Here is a 13946-nt window from a genome sequence, read left to right as displayed (position 1 = left end):
TCTAACAACGATTTAGATCCAAAACTAGTACCGTTGGATAGATCTCAAAAAGTTAAGCGGAATGGACTACTCGAACGTGTCAATCGGATATCGGATGAAGAAGATATTATCAGTTTTGTATGAAGAACAAATTAGTCATTTTGCTTTAAACCGCCTGGCTTCCCTTATCGTTTGGACGAGTGCCTTTAGCAGTTTTGGTCGGCCTTATCTTCACCAAAACCCGATCGAAGAATTTATTCTTCTTCTATCTTCTTCTTTCTTCTTTCCTCTTCTGCTTCTCCTCTGTTTCTCTTTTTCTTCGTTCTTCTTTCTATCGATTCAGTTTAGAGGATTTGAGTTTTATAAGAGATGGTGGTGGTGCTGATTTGGATTGATTAAGATTTGGAGGAAAAGAAATTGATGTTGTTGTGGATATGAAGAAGAGATGAACTGAACTAGGGTTATTGAGCCGATTTGGAAAATTATATGGATTTAAGTAATCTGATATTTGATGTGAGTTGCTAGTAGATGTTGAAGGAACGGGTGATTGTTAATTTGATGATATGAAGTAGATCTGAAGATGAATCAAGGGTTAAGGTTTCCCAGAAGATTGTTTAGAGGTTCGATTATTGATGAATAAGATGGAATTACAGATGGGTTTTCCTTGAATTAGAGTTTGAGGTTGAAGGATTGCTTGAGATTGACAGTTAGGGTTCTGTGAGGAAAAAGAAAAGAGGATTAGGGTTTCTGCAATTCAGTGAAGTTGTGATTTTAGATGTTTAAGAAGAAATTAATGGATGGGTATTGAAGAACAAGAGGTGAAGAAGAAGTTATAACGTTAATTCGAAGATTCAGTTACTTGAGCCAAGCTACTTTAAGGGTTAAGGATGAATAGTAAGGGTTAAGAAGGAAGAGTAATTTGATTAAGATGAAATATATGGAGAAGAGATAGGTCCTGTGGTGGTTTATCAATTTAGAGTTACAACGGCTGTGGTTGGTGAAAAAACAGTACATATAAGACTAATTTCTGGGTAAGTCCTTATATTGTTTAATTTCAGCATTTGAAGTTGAGTTATGTGGATTGTAGAGTTTATGTAACTATGAATGAAATCTAGGGTGAGAAGAATACTCAACGGAACTGTGGTTGTAGTTAGAAATGGTATTGATAGTAATGGGATTGTTGATGAAGCTAAGATATAAGGTGAGTATGGAACAAAATGAGTTTGTATGACTTGTTATTTAGATGAGTGATCAAGGTGAATGTGAATTTGAATCGAAGGATGATGTTGATGTTGTATTGTTAGGGAGATATCGGTTGATGGTGGAGGTCTGGAAATGTATGTTCTGGTGATGTGAATTGCAGGGGAGAAGTTATAAAGAATATGTGTTGTTGTGTGTATTGGTAGATGCTGGAGTTGTTACTGCATAACTGAAGTAGAAGTGGTTGTCTGTGTAAGGGATTGCAGTTTATTGAGTTTGATAGAGATGTTATTGAGATGATACAAGGATTAATCTTTAAGAGCTGGTACTGAGATGATTTTCAAGGAGTATTGTGGCACTGTGATTGTGGAATTACTGATTTGTGGTGGTTTAGTCAGTGTATGCATGACAAGGAAGAAACTAATATGAGAATGAAGTTGAATTCAGGTTAGATGGTTGAAGTGTTGCACAATTGGTTGTGTTAAACATAAATTATGTACAATGGATGTGATTTTGTTGTAAAGGTGTTGTTGTAGTTAGGTTGGGAATGTGGTGTATGAGGGGAAAGAAAGCTGAGGGTTTGTTGGTTAGAGATGTGTTCATAGATGTAGTTGTATGGCTTGATGGCAGTCTCTATGAATGCTTGCTTCTGCTACCTAAAGGTAAGCTGGATTTGTATTTGAGAAAGAATTGTGAATTTTAATTATAAATGAATGAAGTGATATTGTAATGTTTATATGAATTAGAGTTGAAGTGAAACTGAAACTGAAGTTGTTACATACCCTTAGTCATCCCAGTCAGTCTAGATGACTCATCTGAATCAGTCTTAGTGACTGAGTTAACCCAGTCTTGACTCGTTTGACCATATTAGACTTTGACTATTGATATGACCTTGGATGTTGACCGTTAATTGACCATTTTGATTGTTAGAGACCGTTAGTTGACCCTAGTGGACCAGACCTTATGTAATGGACTTGTTTAGTGGATTTGAGATTAGATTTAGTTTTCCTATTTTAATGTATTGGACCTTTATGGTATGATTTAGCCTTTGGTTTCTTTTACAATGTTGTAGATACTCATAAGACTTGGCCAATGGACTATAGTTACAACCTAATTGAACTAGTAAACTTTAGATATGCTGAAGATAGATAAATAAAAGGTGTAGAACTGTAAATGGACTTAGAACCATTAGATAATTCACCTAGTTTATAACTGGAACTTGTATAAGATTATGTTATGAGCCTTGGATGAGCCATTTTGGCTATATTCTTAGAGTTCTTGTGTGATTAACAGTTAGTCGTTATTAACAACGATCGATTCAAAGGATGAACCAGTGGATCGTGGATCTCGAGGTAGGCGTGGCTTGTCATCAAAAGAGGTGGGAATTTATATTTAACTCTTTTGTGATTATTGTTGTTTTCTTTTACAAGAGTTTATGTTTAACAAATTCTTGCATTGTCTGATTGTTTATTCCATGCATTATTTTATTTAAAATTTCGAAAGTACTGTTGATTCCTTTAATCTTTCCATGGTTTGGAAAGGAGCTGTAATGCTTTGTTTGTCTCTATGAATTGTTTGGGAAATAAGAATTTACATTTGTATGCTTGGAAAGTAAGATTTTCCATGTGTGGTATATAGGATACTGCTCCTTCTTTTATATCTACTTACTTTCCGCTTTTATGCAATGGCTAGGGCGATACACCGCAATATTACCTAATGAGTATGGTTAGCACAAATATTATATATTGTTTGACGAAGGAGTTAGTTCCATATATATAATTGTTTAAATCTGTGAATTGGTTTCCTTTTTATTGTTTAGGAAAAAAAACATGTAATGTTTTCTAGATCATTCCAGTGATTACTTGAAAGTTAAATGTTATTCCTACTGGGCACCCCTTTTAGGGATGATATGCTCATCCATTCCCACTTTCAGTTTCAGAGACAGGTCAGAGTTGCGCAGCGAAAGTTTCAAGGGTTGATTTCGTTAGTTAGTTAACTTCTGCTATATTTATTATGTTGTATATTCTATTTGTAAACCAAATGACTATTTTACAAGTATCATTTGAGAGGAGTTTTTTTATATATATATTTCAGAGTGAGGCTAGTTCTTGGGTTAAGTTTTTTTAGCAGATTTCTTAATTGAATGTTTTTAGTAAATGATTTAGATCCTTAGTGCCTCTTTATTCGTTAATCTCTTGGATTAGTCAGCTGCTAGCTTAGGGGGAGCTACATAGATAATTGCGGTTTATCTTTTGTTTTCGATTGGTTTGATTGACTAACGGTGGTTGAACTTTGATTCCACCTAGTTTTTTTATGCCTGAGAATCTTCTCTTCTGATATAAAATTTACTCAAACTTGATCGAAGTTTTTACATGGATCTTTAGACTGTTTGTAGATCTAAAGACGTCTTGTGATAATCCATTGTTAACAGACTCCGTTCTGTGCGTGATTTATCACAAGAGATTCAAGTTGTTGTGTGCAGGTGTTTATTAAGGATCTAAGAAGATTTGAAGACAAAGAAGATATTGAAGATTTCTGATTTGGGGTTCATAATCTTTTGTGTGCACAATACTTATTTCGGTATAGAGGGTCCAACTATAATCGGTTTATCCTTGTGATAGATTAGATTGATTAGTTGTGTAGATCGGCATCAATAAAATTCTTTGTGATTAAAATCATTGATTGCAAAATCTTCACAATTACTTCGGTAGTAGAGAATAAGATAGATCTTAGAACCTGACGAATGAGTTTATTGATATAAACAGAAAAGCCTTTGTCGAACTCACATCACTTGATTGAAGAGAGTTGCTATCAAACAGATTTGTTGTTCCTTTACACTTTCGAATACGAACCAAAGAAATTATTCCAAGTATGTGACTTATTCATAAGTTGGAGGCGTGTGAATACATACGGAACTAGGTGAACTATAGATTTAGTTGTGTGACCTCAACTATACGAAGTTGGTTTATTTTGTATAGCGGCTTAATCCTGAGAGTATTCAATTCTTGACAAGGTCCCGGGATTTTTCTGCTTTTGCGGTTTCCTCGTTAACAAAATCTTGCTGTGTCATTTACTTTTATTTTTCGCAATTATAATTGTCTTTATTATAATTTAAAGTAAATTACACAAACGTTAATTCGTATTTACTTGATTAATAATCCTATTGTGTTTGTTTAAGTCCGAAACTTTTATCAAGTAAACATACTTCGTTGTTGTATTGTCTCGATCTCGTATCCATAGACAATCACACGAAGTGTGAACCGATTAGTTGTATTTTCTCGACTCGGTCCATAAACAATCACTTTCGGAGAAAGGACTTATAGAGTTTTAGGTTGAGGTATATTTGGGTACCCTCGTATTTTCACTTCTTATAGGTACCGATTCATGTAGCACATCCCAAATAATGAAATAAACCTTTGGGGGTGCTAGTTTACTTTCTGCCACTCTATAAAACTCCCATTAGTCCTCCACTTTAGATAGTCTTTTGTAAGTAGCTTTTGACGTATAACCCCCCTCAATACAATCTTCCTTATGTTGATGCAGAACTACATTCATTATATCATGTTTTAATTCCAACAAATCAATTCTTTCAGCCGGGTCCAAAGCTCTAGAAAAGATCAAGTTCCAACCTGTGTCTGAAGCCAGCAAGTTAGCTATAGTGTCGTGCTTCTGTCGACTAATTATGTAAAGCGTTGGATATTTGTCATTCAGAAATGTCTTATGAATCCACCAGTCATGCCAAAATCTCACTGTTCTCCCATTATTAACCTGTATAGTGACAGAATCCTAAAAATCTTTGTTAGATTTAAGAATCTCATACTACATGCTTTTACCAGTTACCTCATTGACTTGAACTGGAATCAAACAAGCCTCATCCGATAAGCATGTATATGCTACATTTTGTACCCATATTTATATTAGGTATGATACAATATTTTAGTTACTAATACTATTTTAGTGCTTTTGTAGAAAGTACAAGTGAATTCGATCATCCAGCGAATAAACAACAAAATGTGAGACTTAATGGTGTTCGCGACGAAAATGGAAAAATGTGGTTGGCCTGGTACTTCCATATATCAACAACCACGATGATGAAATGTGGTTGGCTTGGTATTTCCATGTATCAGCAACCACAATGATTAATTATGCTGGCATGGTATTTCTTTATATCAACAACACTTATTATGCTGGCCTGGTATTTCCATGTATCAACAGCCGGGTTGGCCTGGTATTTCCATGTATCAACAACCACAATTATGAAATGGGGTTGGCCTGGTATTTTCATATATCAGCAACCACAATGATGAAATGAGGTTGGCCTGGTATTTCCATATATCAGCAACCACAATGAAGAAAATGACAAAATGTAGCTGGCCTGGTATCTCCATATATATCAGCAGCATAAAATTGTTTCATAGGCGAGGCACAAACGCAACAAACGAATTGAAATCAAAGTGGGGTTGGCACATGCAAACTGAAAATGGGAGTATTTTATCTTTCTTACTTTATTACAAATATATTCCACCGGGAAAGATAATTTATTTGCCATGTGAAGAATTAATTGAGGAATATTTACACGTGAGATTATTTTGGAAATAAAGTAACTCTTTCTTCATTTGGGAGATTTTGGAAATAATTATTTCATTGGAAGAACGAGGTGGCAATACTATTTTGGGAAAGATACTGATGACGACATCAACTTGCATGCAAGATATTTACATAGAATAATTTATTTTGATTCTTTGATTAATGAAATAAAAGAAAGGGAAGGTTATAAGAAAGGGGTCGACTATTTGGAGAGAGGCACCAGGCCACAGTTCCGCAACAAAGGAAGGGTTTTGAAGTTTTGTTTTCGATTCTTCATTTTTCATTAGCTAGAGTCTAATTTTAATATGTTTATGGATTTTGAGAAAGCCAGTTCTAGTTAGTGTTACGTTAGGGTTTAAGTAGAAACCAATAAATTGTGTAAACTCTATATTTATATGCTCAATAATGATTTGAATGACTAGTAGTTTTTCTTCATATAGCTTTGTATTTTATGGTTCATGTGATTTCATTGATTATTTATGCTTTTCAATTGATATGGCGTGCTTTGGTTAAATCTCTTGACGTGATATGCTTTAGGATTGATAGGTAATGCTTTAGAATCACTATCCATGAAGCGAAGAAAACTATAGCGGAGAAACAATATTTGAAAATGCATGGAATTTATTTTTAGCGAATAGTAGAATTTGCATAATTAATTGGTGGAAACCGAAAACCTTAATAACCCACAATCATTTTATTTATCTTTAAATTATTTATCATTTCATTTTGTTCCAAATTTCTAAAAATCCTTAAAACATTATCTTGTTGATTACTTAATTTTTGGTATTAGTTGGTAGAGTATTTCACACTCCTCGTGGGAACGACCTGTACTTGCCATTGTCTACTAGTTAGACGTTGTGCACTTGCAGTATATTATTGTAGGTTTCCAAACCTACCAAGTTTTTGGCGCCGCTGCCGGGAAGTGGTTGCATAATACTCTCTGATTGATATCTTGTACATAGTTTATTTATTTATTTTTAATTTTTAATTTTTACATAATTTATTTTTATTTTTATTTTAGTTTTCTTTTAGTTCTTTTTACGCAGTTTGCTTGGAATTTTCCAGGTACCTTAGTTTGAAGTGCTACCAGCGAAAACATGCACTCGCAAAGCTTTTGCAAGAGCCAGTTGGAAGATCCACTAGAGGTTTGCTTAGCTCATTTTGGGTATGATTTTGATGATGATAGTGTTATATGTGAAGTCGATGCCTTATTAGACTCCACACCACTGCTAGACTCTAATAAATGGAAACCCAAACTAGAACCTCTAATTTTGTCAGAGTCTCGACTAGTTCTATTAGATGAGAAATCTCCGACCTTGACCCTTACGTCATTAAGTTCTGAATTTTTTTGTCTTGATGATATTGATAATGAAACCGTTTTAAATGATAATGGGTCTATGAGTCGTGATATTATTGCTCCATTGAGCTATTGTTCCGCGGATGAATTTGAACCAATATTAGCTGCGGAAATCATTTCAGCTGATTTAGAACCTGATTTAGAGAGTGCTCTGCGAATAGAAATTGTCAAACAATCTGAATCTGTTGCTTATGGGAGTGATGTAATTTTCACTTACAATTTTCTAGTGGGAATGAATTTAAACATCTTTCTGGAGGTTTATAGTATTTGCAAGTGCATATTTTCAGCTGACCAGATTAGTTCGGATGATCCTCAACTTTTTAGACTTTATACATATGATTGGATGTCTACTTTGGGGTACCAACCTCACCTTGTTTGAGACTACATGTTATTGGAAAGTTGGGAAACAAATACATTTCGCTTCATGGGAGTCAATCCATCAGATTTGTTCCCTCTACTTTATCTCTTATTTTTATTATTTATTTTTGTATTTCCCATCTTAATTTCTACGTTGGATGACTCAATTACATTGAGGACAATGTAATGTTTAAGTGTGGGGGAGTGGGTAATTATCCATATTTTTGCAGGTTTTCACTTTTCTTAAAATTAAAAAATAAAATAAAAAATAAAATCAATTGCATAATATCTCTGTTTTGCTCGAGGACTAACAAAATATAAGTGTGGGGGTGTTTATAAGCGTGTATATGCTACATTTTATACCCATATTTATATTAGCTATGATAAAATATTTTAGTTACTAATACTATTTTAGTGCTTTTGTAGAAAGTACAAGTGAATTCGATCATCCAGCGAATAAACAACAAAATGTGAGACTTAATGGTGTTTGCGACGAAAATGGAAAAATGTGGTTGGCCTGGTACTTCCATATATCAGCAACCACAATGATGAAATGTGGTTGGCATGGTATTTCCATGTATCATCAACCACAATGATCAATTATGCTGGCCTGGTATTTCTATATATCAGCAACCACAATTATGAAATGGGGTTGGCCTGGTATTTCCATATATCAGCAACCACAATGAAAAAAATGACAAAATGTAGCTGGCCTGGTATCTCCATATATATCAGCAACATAAAATTGGTTCATAGGCGAGGCACAAACGCAACAAATGAATTGAAATCAAAGTGGGTTTGGCACATGCAAACTGAAAATGAGAGTATTTATATTTCTTACTTTATTACAAATATATTCCACCGGGAAAGATAATTTATTTTCCATGTGAAGAATTAATTGAGGAATATTTACACGTGAGATTATTTTGGAAATAAAGTAACTCTTTCTTCATTTGGGAGATTTTGGAAATAAGGAGAGATTATTATTTCATTGGAAGAACGAGGTAGCAATACTATTTTTGGAAAGATACTGATGACGACATCAACTTGCATGCAAGATATTTTCATAGAATAATTTATTTTGATTCTTTGATTAATGAAATAAAAGAAAGGGAAGGTTATAAGAAGGGGGTCGACTATTTGGAGAGAGGCACCTGGCCACAGTGCCGCAACAAAGGAAGGGTTTTGAAGTTTTGTTTCCGATTCTTCATTTTTCATTAGCTAGAGTTTAATTTTAATATGTTTATGACTTTTGAGAAAGCCATTTCTAGCTAGTGTTATGTTAGGGTTTAGGTAGAAACCAATAAATTGTGTAAATTCTATATTTATATGCTCAATAAAGATTTGAATGACTAGTAGTTTTTCTTCATATAGCTTGGTATTTTATTGTTCATGTGATTTCATTGATCATTTACGCTTTTCAATTGATATAGCGTGCTTTGGTTAAATCTCTTGACGTGATATGCATTATGATTGATAGGTAATGCTTTAGAATCGCTATCCATGAAGCGAAGAAAACTATAGCGGAGAAACAATATTTGAAAATGCATGGAATTTATTTTTAACGAATAGTAGAATTTGCATAATTAATTGGTGGAAACCGAAAACCCTAATAACCAACACTCATTTTGTTTATCTTTAAATTATTTATCATTTCATTTTGTTCCGAATTTGTAAAAATACTTAAAACATTATCTTGTTGATTACTTAATTTTTGGTATTAGTTGGTAGAGTATTTTTGGTATTTTTGGAACTGGGTTGTAAAATAGATAGTCTACCTATCACTTATCTATTTTACAACCCAGTTCCACAGCCAATTCTTGCACCAATCCATCAACACATATACTAGTCATTGAACTTTTCTCTAAGTTCAACTTAAGACCCGTCATCATCTCAAACATCATAAGAATTATGAATAATATGCGTACCTCCACCTTAGAAGCATTGAGAAAAATCAGCGTATCGTCAGCAAATTGTAGTTGAGAAATTGAAGTACCCCCTTCTGCCACCTGAAAACCACTCAGTCTGTTTGACTCAACAGCTTCATTCATCAAATTAGATAGAACCTCCACCACTATCAAGAACAAAAAAGGAGACAACAGATCTTCTTGGCGGATTCCTTTAGATGGTTTAATTCTTGAAGCAGCAGCTCCATTAACTAGAATAGAGAACCGAGCACCTGTAACATACCAATAAATCCATTTGATCCATTTTTCACCGAAATTATTTTTCTCAAAATAGAAAACAAAGAATTCCAGCTGACATTATCGAATGCTTTCTCCATATCTATTTTGCATCGAATACTAGGTTTCTTTTGCTTCAACCTACTATCAATACACTCATTCGCTATTAAAATGCTATCTAAAATATGTTTCCTATGAATGAAAGCTCCTTGTGTATTTGAAATAAGGCTTGGCATCACCATCTTCAATCTCTCAGCAAGCAGCTTTGAGGTTATCTTATAGAAAATGCTTATAAGGCTCAATGGTCTGAAATCCTTAGGTGTTGCTGAATCTTCTTTCTTCGGGATAAGTTTAAGAAATGCCATGTTTAACCTCCAATCATACTTACCTTTTGAGTAGAATTCATTAACTGCTGCCATCACATTATGACGCATAAAACCCCAGCAAGCTTTAAAAAAATCTATGTTGAATCCATCCGGCCATGGTGTCTTATTAGAACCGCAGCTCTTGATTGCCTTCATCACTTACTCCTCCTCAAACGATCTCTCCAGCCAATCTGATTGCGTGTTATCTAATCTTCTGAAATTCATGCCATCAAAGGTGGCTTAAACTGTATTATTGGACGTAAAAAGTTTAGAATAGAACTGCTTAATTTCACCTTTAATAGAATCCTGGTTGAAGACATCAACTCCATCGATTTCCAGTTTGGTGATACAGTTTCTCCTTCTCTTTGCATTTGCTATTCTATGGAAATAATGAGTATTTTTATCTCCCTCTTGAAAACCCCTTACTTTATCCCTCTGATATGTTATCCTTGTTCTAGTTAATTTAACATTATTGAGCTTGCCAACAGGTTAGATCTTTCTTCATTCTGGATAATAGATAATGCAGCAGACTCCTCCACCATTGAGCCAGTGATTCTCAATCATGAAGATAGAAGTATTCTGAATACAAGAAGTTAACTCCAAAAAATAAGGGTTGTGGTTAGAAATGGTTCTAAGTAGCGCTGTTTGAGTTGCATTGCAGAACTTAATATCAAAAGAAGAATAAACCAGTGTTCTATCCAATCTGCAAAGTTGTGGATCATCATGTTTGTTGCTCCAAGTATAAGAACCTCCATTCAAAGGTAAGTCCACTAGTTCCTATCCAGCAATGAAATTTTTTAAGAAAGCCATATTCCGTAAATCTCCTTCAGATTTGTTTCTCTCAGCATCACTTCGAACTACGTTTAAATCACCCATTAGACACCAAGATTTCGTGCTCCAATTCCTCATCTCAGCTAAGTCATTCCAAAAGTCTCCTCTCAAGTTATAATCACATGGAGAATATGCGTTTGTCATGATAAATTTCAAACCATTGCTCCGGAATCTAAATAAAATGGAAATGGAATTATAACCAATTCTCTTATCTAGAAACTCCAAAGCCGCATTATCCCAAATTGTAAGTAAACCACCACTGTTTCCATCTACACCCTGTGAAGGTATGAACTCGAAACCAAAATCTGCATCAAACCAAAGCTGTCGAATAAACCAAGAAGAAAAGTTACTCATTTTAGTTTCCTGTAAAGAACATACTAGACATTTATGAGCAGCAATTAAGTCTTTCACAACTATCTGCTTTCCGTAAGCGTTAAGCCCTCTAATGTTCCAGTTTAAAAACTTATTCTCCATCATCTACCACCTTCTCCCTAGAATTGACTTCTTCCACCTCATTATATTCAGATGAGTTGTTTGAGTCACAACTATCCATCACCTTTTTGTCGGACTCAATTGCTTTATATCTATCTTTGTACTTGAATAAGATTTATGCAATAATCTCATTTTCCTGATGTTCATCCTTGGTTGTGAAACCACCCAACCTGCTGCATAGCTCAAAGACCAACTTTGAAGATGAGAAAATCACTTCGTTTGAGTCTATGTTTTTGCTCTGGATGTCGCCAAGCTTAATGACAATATTGTGTTCAACCACAGAAAATAGATTATCAGATTCTAAAAAAATTGGCACGCTATCCAGAACTACTTCAGGTGTTTTGGAAACAACTCTGTCTGCGCCAAAATTTTCATGCATAACCCTTTGATTAATGCTTTTACAGGTTAGGTTGTTTCCTTGATACAATTATATTCGCATCTTTTACTGTGTTTGTTGATGATAAAAGGAAATTAATGGGATATTCTTGGAATCAATGTATCCTAGGGCTTTTGATTAAGTTGGGACTAATTATCAATTCTAGTTATTGGTGGTATGTCACAGCTACACCTTTCAGACAATGGACCCATCGTCTTATGATGATTTGCATTATAGGAAGATAGTGCATCCACCACGCTAAACCTTGTGGTTTCTTTCACAGACCCCGCTTTCACCTCTAAAATGATGCTCTGAAAAGACGAGGGTACCCAAATACACCACTATTTTTTTGTTTTAACCTATAAGTCCGATACCAAGTCTGATTGTGTATGGACAAAGTCGAGAAAATACGACAACTTGATATTCATTTGATAATAGTTACGGTCCAAAATCGATTTACTATAGGATCAATATCAAGTGATTAGGATTAATGCACAAATGTATTTACTTTATTATAATATTAAAAATTTATAATGCAGAAGTAAAGTAAATAACACAACACGAGATTTTGTTAACGAGGAAACCGTAAATGCAGAAAAACCCCGAGTCTTAGTCCAATTTTGAATACTCTTAGAATTAAGACGCTATACAAAATCTAATACCAACTTCGTATAGTTGAGACCAAGCATACTACCCCTAGCTACTTAGTTCTCTAAGTATCCCTGCGCCTTCGACTTCTAGAGTCACGCACATGAATATCAAGTCTTTTGGATCGTATTCAAAACAACAAAGGAAGAATATGCTTGGTAACCACTATAATTAGTCTTGCTACAAGATATAGATGAATCGTTGACAAAGGTTCTTATGTTTAATTTAATAATCTCCTTTGTCTGGTTAGATCAATCTATCCAATAACTACAGAGATAGTCAAGTTTAAATTCACGCTCAATCAGTATAGATCTCAAAGAGAAATATAGAGAATGCCGATCTCACGCAACTAATCAATCAGATTTATCAAAGATAAACTGATTCTAGTTGGATCCAATCCGATCAAGGTTTGTGCACTAAATCCACAAGATATGAAAACTAATAATAATTTTTCATCGTCTTCAAATCTTATTTTATCTTCAAAACCTGCACAACACCACTTGAATCTCTTGTGATCAATCACACACAGAACAGAGTCTGTTAACAATGGATTATCATAAGATGTCTTTAGATCTAACATCATTTCTAAAGATCTCGTTGATACTTTGATCTAGTCTGAGTGAATCTTATATCAGAAGAGAAGATTCTGAAGAATAAACAAACTAGGTGCAATCAAAGTTTAAACAACCGTTAGTCAATCAAATCAAATCAAAAACTAATAACACTGCAATTGTTTAGTTTCCCACCAACTGTACTCGTAGAGCTTCTTGATCCCACATAAGTCTTTAAACGAGCGATCGTAAGAGATTTCACCTAATTAGGATACTTTCCACTCCGAATAGACGGCTCCACCAGAAACAACAAGAAATGAAGTTTACACGACTATTAGGAAAGTTTGCTAGAAATGTAAACTTAGGTATTTATAGACCAAGGATGTTTGGACACCAAGGAATTTCCAAAACTGAAAATATTCTCAAGATCAATGAATGGCAAAATTCGGTTTTCCTAATTCCAATAATTGCCTGTCTTATATTTCCGAAATCTCTCAACAGAAAATCTCCAATTAGTAAATCCACATTACTAATTTTTATTTTCCGGAGATATGCATTAATTGTTGGTAATAAAGGATATAAAATCAAAAACCTTAATTAAAAAATTCTTAATTTATTTCGGCAAATGATCACCTTGAGTACCAAGGAATATCTTTGAACAATAAATGATAAGAGTTACTGCTCGTGTTCAAAGTATGTTGACATTTTTTCAATGAAAATCCTTATTTCTATTTACATGGATTTGCTTTCTTGGAATCGGTTATACCACACTTCCAAACAAGTTTAGAATTGGTTTGCCAGTATTTCAAGACTACTATGTGATTGGTCATACCAAATCACAATGGTTAATTTTGATCGGTCTTACCAAGTCACATACATGGGTTCGGATCGGTTATACCAATCACTAAGATCGGTTATTCCTAAATCTGGTACCTACTGTGATCGGTCACACCAGCCACTAGGTTTGGTTACACAAATTACAAGAATCAATTTCATCTACACATGGTATCTACTTGTGAT

General features: G+C 34.3%; 1 long non-coding RNA gene across 1 annotated transcript; it reads left to right on the top strand.

The window, feature by feature from the left end:
* The first annotated feature begins 248 nt into the window (after positions 1 to 248).
* LOC113289896 lies at positions 249 to 2790 on the top strand. Its single transcript, XR_003331224.1, has 2 exons — positions 249 to 1841; positions 2473 to 2790. It is a non-coding gene; the product is annotated as an uncharacterized LOC113289896 (long non-coding RNA).
* Positions 2791 to 13946: the final 11156 nt, after the last annotated feature.

This window comes from Papaver somniferum, chromosome 6, assembly GCF_003573695.1.
Source record: "Papaver somniferum cultivar HN1 chromosome 6, ASM357369v1, whole genome shotgun sequence".
Taxonomy (NCBI): Eukaryota; Viridiplantae; Streptophyta; class Magnoliopsida; order Ranunculales; family Papaveraceae; genus Papaver; species Papaver somniferum.
Note: the sequence above shows the minus strand (reverse complement) of the source record. Positions and strands in the feature narration are given on the sequence as shown.